Below are 10,194 nucleotides of genomic sequence, written 5' to 3' on the forward strand. Positions count from 1 at the left end.
CTGAGAACCCTGTGGAGCACAGTTCTACTCTGACACACACAGGGACACCATGAGTGGGATCTACTTATGAAAAATCATCCACTGAGAACCCTGTGAAGCAGAGTTCTCCTCTGACACACACAGAGGCATCATGAGTGGAATCTACTTATGAAAAATCATCCACTGAGAACCCTGTGGGCACAGTTCTATTCTGACACACACGGGGGCTCCATGAGTGAGATCTACTTATGAAAAATCATCCACTGAGAACCCTGTGGAGCACAGTTCTGCTCTGACACACACAGATCTACTTATGAAAAACCAACACACCAGAGGTCTACAAATCAGAGTCCACTCAAAGACAACTGAATACCTTATTATTGCATTTAAAGTTGTTCAAAGTTTGGATCTGAGTCTTTTTTTCCATGGCCCTAACCTGCTGCCAGCCCCATGATGGCTCTAGTTCTTGCCCCTCCCAACCTCTTCTCCCCACCTAGTGAGCCTGTGGTGTCAGCCTGCTGGCCTCTCTCCCTGGGGTGCCTCCTCTGTCAGTGTCCCCTGCTTTTCCTTCAACTTCACTCAGACATGATCGCCTTCCGTAGCGCTCCCTGTATTGCCTCCCGCAGCCAGAGTTCATTCATGGGCTCTGCCTGTGGGCTCTGCAGAACTGCAGTTTCACTTCCAATGCAGTTTCTGGAGTCTGACCTGGTGTGGCATAGAAGGGTGCCTGGTTGTTAACTCTGTGTTGACCCCTGAGGGCAGTAATGGTTTCTACCTGGTCCATGGATCACATTCTTTCAATGCAGCAGCATGGAAGCAGAGTGCTGATCGTGAAGGTGGGCTCCCGTGTACATGTCTGGAAGTAAGGTTGATAATCGGAGCGCACCAATTTTACAATTTATAGCCCATCCCCACTGATGCTCTAGCTGCTCTGACTTGCTGGGAGGCTTGCAATGATTTTTCCTTTAGTTCTGAAATTGTTTTGGGGTTCAAGACGCCATTGGCGTTGCCTGTGTCTATGGTTTGATAACATTTTATTAAACTCAGTTATTCCTGGTGTTGCTGTTAAGCATTTGGGCCGCTAACTGTAAGGTTGGTTGTTTGAACCCACCAGCAGCTGGGTGGAGAAAGATGAGACTGGCTACTTCTGTAAAGATTTACAGTCTTGGAAACCCTTCGTTTGGGACAGTTCTACTCAGGCCTTACAAGGTCACTGTGTGTTGAAACTGAATCAAAGTCAAGGGGGTTTGTTTTTGGTTTTAAAGGATAGTATGTCTTTGAAAACTCCCCTCACTGCAGTTTTGTTTGAATTATCTTATTTTTCCATTGTTGTTGTTAACTTCTGTAGTGTTGGTTCGGACTCATAGCAACTCCGTATAGGGTTTCCGAGGAGCGGCTGGTGAGTTCGAACCACAGAGCTTGTAGCTCATACAGACCTTGCAGTCTAGTGTTTATCCTACGGCATTTGGAAAAGACTCTTCAGTATTTTCAACCCCAAAGTGTCATTCCTCTAACAAGCCGAGGGAAACATAATACATGAAAAAATAGTCTTGCTGTGTCCAATAGAGGCTTGTAATGGAGTTGGAACAATAGTGGTAAGAAGAGGTTTGGTAGGAATGAAATAAAAGGCGAGCCAGGATTGGCCCTCACTAAATGTGTGGGGCTCAAATACAAATCAGCACATGACCTGAGATTTTAGCACAGTTGCCCTACGGGTCATACGGCAATTACAATCTAGGTTTTTCAGTGTGTGTGTGAGTTGCCAACAGCAGAACCAGGGTATTTCTTGCACAGCATTTCCAAGTCATCGTGTGGAATCCCTGGTGGTACCAATGGCTAAACGCTAGTATACTAGCCTAAAGGTTTAAAGCTATCTGGAGGCACCTGACTATCGACTTCAAAAGGACACAGTCTTAAACCCCTAAGGAATACAGTTCTATGCTTTCACACATGGGGCGTGGGCTCAGTGACAACTAATGATGGGGGCGTGTGGGATTATTAATGTTGTGTGTGGTATCACATGGAGTCCTGCTGTGGCCCTATAGAATAAGCACTCAACTGCAAGGCCAGTTTGAAGCACAAAGTTGGTGTTTCAAACTCACCTGCCACTCCTCCGAAACTCTACACAGGGTTGCTATGAGTCCGAACCAAGTCTACATCACTTAACCACAAATAGTATCGTATCAATGATGAGTATGATATCAATTCTGCCTGGCATAGACTGCCCGAAGAATGAAAAGCGTGTGTTCAAAGAAGTAAAGCCACAATGCTCCTTAGAATCAACAGTGCTGGACCATCTCTCAGTTTCGGCATGTGATCAGGAGGGACCAGTCCCTGGAGAAGATAGCATGCTGGGTCAAGTAAAGGGTCAATGAAAAAGACCCTCACTGAGATATACTGACAGACACAGTGGCTACAACAATGGGCTCAAACAGAACCACAGTTGTGAGGATGGTGTCGGACCGGGCAGGGCAGGACTTTGTTCTGTTGCACACTGGGAAATGACTTGAAGGGATGGAACAGCCACAACATGGGGCCTTAAGATGCCTCCGTCTGTATTAGTTACTACTGCTGCCTACCAAATTAGCACAGTCTGAGTGAGGGAACCAACAGCCATTTGTTAACCTACTAGGTCTCAGTTTACAGGTCCAGGCATGAATGAGCTGGGTGCTATGCTCTGGACCTCACCAAGAGGAAACCAAGGAATGGGCTAGGCTGTACCATCCATCATCTGAAGGCCTTACTGTTAGTTGCTGTCAAGCCTACTGTGACTTATGCTATCGCCCTGCGCTCCAGTGTGGAACTGCCTCATCTTTACAGAAGCCACTGTCTTGTCCTCCCATGATGCTGCTGGGTGAATCGGAACCACCAACCTTTCAGTCAGCAGCCGGAATCCACGTCTAACCTAAGCTCATGTGGAGCGAACACTTCTATCGGATGTGAGCCAGGAAGGGGTCAGACAGGACAGAGCACTTGAGCAGGTTCTGAAGAAGGGCTGCAGGTGGCAGAGGAAGTGCACCGGGCAGAAAGGAAGAGCCTGCTCGGATATTCTGAAGGGGGCGCTGCAGGGCGTGGGCTTGGGTGACCCTGGACTCTGGAGATACAAGGCCCTGGCAGGGAAAGGTTGCAAAGGGCACGATGGCTTCCTCAAAGGACTAATCAGTCAGGACTTTATGAGACAAATCAGGCTGAGGTGCTGAGGGCTCAGAGACAGCCGATGAAGAATAAAGACTGTGAAGTTCTTTGTTGTCCTTTGCATTTCAGTCCTTCTACACGCTGATCTAAGATTTGAGCATTCCATTTGCATCTCTGCTTTCAGCAGGTTTGGGGAAATAAGCCCTTTTATCACAGGTTGCTTTGTTCTGAGACAACACACTAGGACGATGACAAACCCCCTTGTTTATGCAAGAGGCATACTATTCAGTTTCTAGGCTGGCAGAAAAGGATTTACGGTTTAATAGCTTAATTGAGATTAATGACCGAGATGTGTTCTCATTGATTTCTAGGTTTTATAGTAGGAAAGCTGTTAGTGAATAAAACACTCCATTTTCCAGGTGAGAAGGACAAAAGGGCACCCAAACAAACTAGCCGTTTCACGTGAGCCGCTTCCAGCTCAGGACAGCACCATGGACAGAGGGAAACTGTTCCATAGGGCTTTCTTGGCTGGAATCTTTATGGAAGCAGATCACCAGGCCTTTCTTCTGCTGCACCTCTGGGTGGCTTCAAACCACCAACCCTTAGGTGAGTGCTGCTGTTGTTAAGCCTCCCAGTGAAAACCATATGCACCATCCTTGGGCCTATCAGGGTGCCCAGTTACACTGGTGGGCTGGGGTCCACAAGAGCTGGCTCCAGACCAGGCCTGCACTTGAGACCAAGATGCCCTTGGCTTCTGCTGCCTGCACTTTCCTGGCACGTGAAATGGGGATAACGATTCCCATTCTGCCTTTCAGATCAAACAGCAACCGGAAAAACATCATCCTACATGTCAGTTAAAACTGTCTCTCTGCTGGACGTGGCCATCTTTTTGATATCTGCATGTTTTTAAGTCTTCCTTTCTGACCTTTGGGAATGAATCCTGAATAACGTCACATAAAACACGCTCGTCAGTTCCCATACGACTTCCAAAACATATCAGGGACCGTCCTTCCTGCAACTGTGTGTCTTCAGGCTGTTCCATTTCAGATTTTCTGAGTACGGCTTTCTACACAGCACAGTGCATGTGGAGATTGGTGTTGGCTGCACACAATTGGGCCTGTGGGGATGATATTCCCTCGTACGGATGTTAAAGCAATACTGAGGACTCCTGCACGTGCGGGCCCACGTCGGTCCCAGAGCACGGCAGTGAAGTGAGCCACTCCTGGTCTGGTTTGCTGTTGCACATGGAAGTCATGTTACACAATACTGTAGTCTATGAAGTGTGCAGTAGCTTGGTGGAACCATTTGAACTATTATAAGAATAACCTAGATGGGACACGGAGACACACAGCTGGATCACTGGCACAGACAGATGTGTTCTGGGCCGGGCTGCCACAGCTGTCCATGTGAGACCAATGCAGTGCCTACGACACAGGGAAGCACAGCAAAGAGAGGCAGTCCAGTCGGTCTGGGTTAGCATGCTCGGGCTGCCAGAATGGCATCCACAAAGTTGTTTAGTTGGTTCTGACTGATAGCCACACTGTATAGGGGTTTCACTGTATGGGGAAGCAGAAAGTTACATTTTCCTCCTGTGGAGCAGCTGGTGGGTTCAAACCACTGAGTTTCTGGTTCATAGTCCAGTGAGCATCGTACAGGGCCACCACAAAGTTGCTTGGAAAGAGTGTGTTGTTAGTGAACATGAAGTCTTATTGGAGCAGGAGCAAGGTGGATTGTATCCATGCAATTTGCATCTTTACGACAAAGGAGAAGAGACAGACAGACAGGTGCAGAGGGAAGATGCCGATACTCTGCTCTTGTGAGTGCTGTTGAGTTGGTTCCGACTCATGGCGATCCTGTATGTGGTTTCTGAGGAGCAGTGGGCAGATTGGAACAGCTGACCTTGTGGTTTGCAGTTCAGTGGGGATCCCACAGTGCCACACCAGGAGCCCGTCACAAAGTAGGTGGCGTTTGTAAGCAGTCATGGCCTCACAGCTCTAGAGGTGAGGAGTCCAAACCCAGGATATCAGCAGGTCCTACTGTCCCTGAAGGCTCTGGGGGGAAACGTGTCCTGTCTCCTGCAGCCTCTAGTGTCTGCGAGTCCCAGGCATGGCTTGACGTTTCCTAGATTGGAGCAAGAAGTCTTGGCGTGGTGCTGTATGTAGGGTCAGCACTGGACCGCTAACCACAAGGTTGGTGGTTCAAACCCGCCAGCCGCTTCTTGGAAACGCTATACAGGGTCGCTATAGGTCAGAATTAAGTCCACAGAACTTAACAAGAGCAGAGCATCTTCACAAAGGCATCTTCCCTCTACACCTGTCTGCCTGTCTGTCACTTCTCCTTTGTCATAAAGATACCAACTGGACGGGATATAAACCCACCCTGCTCCAACAGGACTTCACGTTCACTAACAACACCCACAAAGACCCCCTTTCCATGCAGGGACACATTCACAGGTGCCTGGGGTTAAGACTGCAGTGTGGCTCTATTGGTGGAACACCCATTGCACCACTTGGATTGCCTATAAGGGAATGACCACTTTATGTAGTTCTAAAAAAATAATGCATACCTTTTTAAAGTGATCTTGATCATATTTGTGGTGGTGGTGTTGCTGTTGTTATGTGCTGTCGGTTCAGTTGTGGCTCTTAGTGACCTTGGATAGGGTCTCCAAGGAGAGGCCGTTGCTTTCAGAACCGCTGACCTTTCGGGTAGCAGTCCAAGGCTCATCCTACAGCGCCACACCAGGACTCCTCAGACTGTGAAGACAGCCACTATCTGCCTATAGTGGTTCCATCTGAGCGGGCATTTGCAAACACGAGGTCAAATTCCGTAATATTAGGTATAAGAATTAGCATCACAGGGCTTTGTGGGAAAGTATCTAATTTCTAGTCAAGGTTGGATTTCATTTATACTTTCATAAATAAATTATGCCTGTCATTTCCATTAGACACAAATCTTACTCTAAATCATTACAAAACATCTCTGAGGATCTCGGGACATCCCCTACGTTCCACTGCAGATATGAATATCATTCACTGAAGTGTTAGAAAAATTGATCAATAGAGCTTACAGAGTGTGTCAGCATTTGGAAATATAAAAATGTTGTAAAGCAAAAATCCCCAGGGGAATGACAGTCACTGCGGGGAATATAATTCTTACCTACATTCATGCCTGGTTTAGGAAATTCCCTGAAAGTTAAAAAAAAAAAAATTCATTTTAGGATTTCTTTATACCATAATACAAAATATTAAAACCAACCTAAGTACTGAAGGTTTAAAAATAGAAGGAAAGAAAGAAAGGAAAAAAACAAACAAACAAACAAACAAAAAACAGTTCCTATGGATAACCTTAGGGCAAACAGCCAGTGTAGTCACCATCGGATCACAACCTGGCAGGTTGATGAATCCCTCAGGTTGCAAGATGCTCAAAATATGACTGGGGAAGAGCTGTCCCCTCAAAGCAGAGTTGACCTTAATGACACTGATGGCGGAAAGCTTTTAGGACCTTCATTCGGTGATGAGACACAGCTCAAAATCAGACGCAATAGCTGCAAACATGGATTACTAATAGGAATGTGGGATGCAGGACGGATGATCCAAGGAAAAGTGCACATTGTCAAACATGACTGGAATGTGTGGAATGGAAAATTGAGGATCTGCTCTATAGACCTTCATTCAATTTACAATAGAAAGTTAAAAAACAAACAAACAAAAGAAAATCCAAAAACTGTACACCAAAAAATACTACAATGCAATTGTGAGAACCAGAAATTGATGGGATTACCTTGTTTTTCCTAGTCTTGCAAGTTTTCCGCCTTTGACAGGGTTCAATCTTAATAATTTTCCTACGATTTTTTTGTTTTTTGGTGAGTGTGTGGAAAATATTTGGCTGTTCCTTCTCTGACAGCTTTCTGCCTTATACAAGTTCCAACTTTTGAATGTTTCACTGTATAACGATACATATTTGAAAGTATACCCTGGAGCAACTTTAAGCCTCTCTTATGCGTCCCTTTTGCTACACTTTATATATTTTTATATTGTTTGATTTTTTATTACAATGAACAGTTTATAATTTATAATTTAAATTTTAAAAAAATTAACAGGATATTTAGAATGAAATAAAAAACCAAAAGATGAAATGGAATGCATGAAGATCACTATCCTAGGCATTGGTGAGTTGAAATGGATTGGAATTGACCATGTTGAATCTGACAATCCTTTAGTTTACTATGCTGGGGATGAGAAACTGAGGAGGAATTGTGTTGCACTCATCATCGAAAGAAGAATTGATGCCTTTGAGTTGTGGTGTTGGAGGAGAATACTGAACGTGCCATGGACTGCCAAAAGAACCAATAGATCTGTTTTGGAAGAAGTGCAGCCAGAGTGCTCCTTGGAGGCCAAGATGGCTAAGCTTCGTCTCTCATACTTTGGACACATTGTCCGGAGAGAACAGTCGCTGGAGAAGGATGTCATGCTGGGTAAGGTGAGGGTCAGAGAAAAAGAGGAAGACCCTCAACGAGATGGATCAGCCAGGTGGCATCATTGATGGTGTCAAGTGTGGCAGCGGCAGTGAGGTTGGCCCAGGATCGGACATTGTTTTGTTCTGCTGTGCATGGGGTCGCTATGAGTTGGTTCTGACTCGATGGCACCTGACAACAACAACATCATCGAAAGAGCATTTCAAGATCTGTCTTGAAGTTCAATACTGTCTGTGATAGGATAATATCTATATGCCTACAAAGAAGATGAATGAATACAACTATTACTCAAATGTATGCACCAACCACGAAAGCCAGTAATGATGGAATTGAAGACTTGTACCGACGTCTTCAGTCTGAAATTGATCAATCATGCAAACAATATATATTGATAATTACTGGCATCACACTCAATGCCAAAAAGAGCATTTCAAGATCTGTCTTGAAGTACAATATTGTCTGTGATAAGATAATATCCATATGCCTACAAGGAGGCCCAATGAATACAACTAGTATTGAAATTTATGCACCAACTACTAAAGCTGAAGATGATGAAGGTGAACAGTTTTACCAACTTCTTCCAGTCCAAAGTTGATTCAGTATGCATTCACGATGCATTAATAATAACCAGTGATTATAATGTGAAAGTTGGAAATAAGGAGGTAGGACCAGTAGTTGGAAATACGGACTTGGTGATAGAAATGGCGATGGGAATCTCATGATAGAAGTTAGCAAGACGAACAATTACTTGATTGCAAACACTATATTTCAACAACGTAAATGGTGACTGTATTCATGGACCTCACCAGATGGAGCACACAGGAATCAAACATACTACCTCTGTGGGAGAAAAATGATTGAGAAGACAAAATAAGGTTAGGGGCTGATTATGAACAGATCAGGTGCTCATCTGCAAGTTCAGGCTGAAACCGAAGAAAATTAAAACAAGTCCACAAGAGCCAAAAGCTGACCTTAAGTATGATGCTGATGTTGTTATTAAGTGGTATTGAGTCGGTTTTGACTCCTCGGGACCAGGTATAAGGTTTCCGAGGAGTGGCTGGTGGGTTTGAACTGCTGACGTCGAGGTTAACAGTCCAGTGCTGATCCTTGAGTGTGTTGTTGTTAAGTGTCCTCGAGTCGATTCTGACTCAGAGTGACGGTGTGTAGGGTTTCTCTGAATTCAGAGAGCGTCACAAGAACAGATTTGATGCAGTACATACAGTGACTAGAGACCAGAAAGCCGTGGGACGAAACACAGCAACAACATCATTTTGAAGAAAAACCGAGGTCATTAAAAAGATGGGAGAGAAAAGAAAAGTCTAAGGAACTTGAAAAGAAACCAAACTAGCTGTCACTAAGTGGATTCCAGCTCATGAAGATCTCATGTGTGTCAGAGTAGAACTGTGCTCTGCAGAGTTTCCAGGGGTGTAACCTATAGGAAGGAGGTCAGCAGGCTTTGCTTCCTCTGCATGAGTTCAAATTATCAGCCTTTCAGCTGGCAGTCAAGCGCTTAACCATTTGTGCTGCACTGGGACATAACAGGAGAGAAATAACAACTGTTTCTCCAGCCACCATTCATCCATCAGTTTGTCATAATGTGGTGGCTTGTGTGTTTCTGTGATGCCAGAAGCTATGCCGCCAGTATTCCAAACACCAGCAGGATCACCACCCAGGGTGCACAGGCATCATTGGAGCTTCCAGACTAAGACAGACTGGGAAGGAGGCAAGGCAAACGACTTCTGAATGTCTAGCCACTGAAAACCTAGCAGAGGGCCATTGCCAGCGATAATGCCGGGAGATGAAACAAATCTGCATTGGTTAAATCTATGCACTGGTGGTGTATCTGTTCCAGCAGCAAGCAGAGCAGTGGGATGCTTCCCCAAAGATGACCTTTATGACAACAAACAGAAATGCACGAATGGGAAACCCTAAAGTCTCAGGTTCAAACTCTAGCCATGGGAGCCAGGTCAAAACTGCTGACCTGAACAAGTAGGGCAGCGATTGATGATAGCCACTGAAGGAGACAGAGGGAAATGATTCCTGGTTCTCAACATGACTGATATCCAGATCAGTTACAATTCAGGAGGCTTGAGGACCGAGGGCTCCAAGTTTGAGAAATCTGGTGGAATCTAAAAGCAAACCAATCCGTTTGGGATCTATGTTCTTGAAACATGGTCGGTTTCCAGTATGTACTCAAACGGAGGTGTGCTTGACAATGTATGAATTTTACATTCGGTGTTTTTCTGTATTTGTCAAGCTTGGTACATACTTTTTTTTTTTTTCCCTACCCTAGACTTAAAACATATCAAATGAAAATCAAAACCAAATAAAGGACATGTGAATAATATATATCCCCACATACACACACACAGAAATGGCAACAGATTGAATTATGACCTGCAAAAATGGGTGTGTTAAATGCTTCCATCTAGGCCGCTGGTTATAACCCCAGTTAGGAATGGGTTATCTTTGGTACTCAGAGTAGGCAGGACTAGTGTGAGATATATCTTGAGTCAGTTGCTTACACGATACAGAAAGAACAGATGGGGCAACAAGGAAGCAGAGATGTGGAAGATGGATGATAAGCCACTTAGAGATTTCCTGAG

The sequence above is a fragment of the Chrysochloris asiatica genome, unplaced genomic scaffold (assembly GCF_000296735.1).
Source record: "Chrysochloris asiatica unplaced genomic scaffold, ChrAsi1.0 scaffold00018, whole genome shotgun sequence".
NCBI lineage: Eukaryota > Metazoa > Chordata > Mammalia > Afrosoricida > Chrysochloridae > Chrysochloris > Chrysochloris asiatica.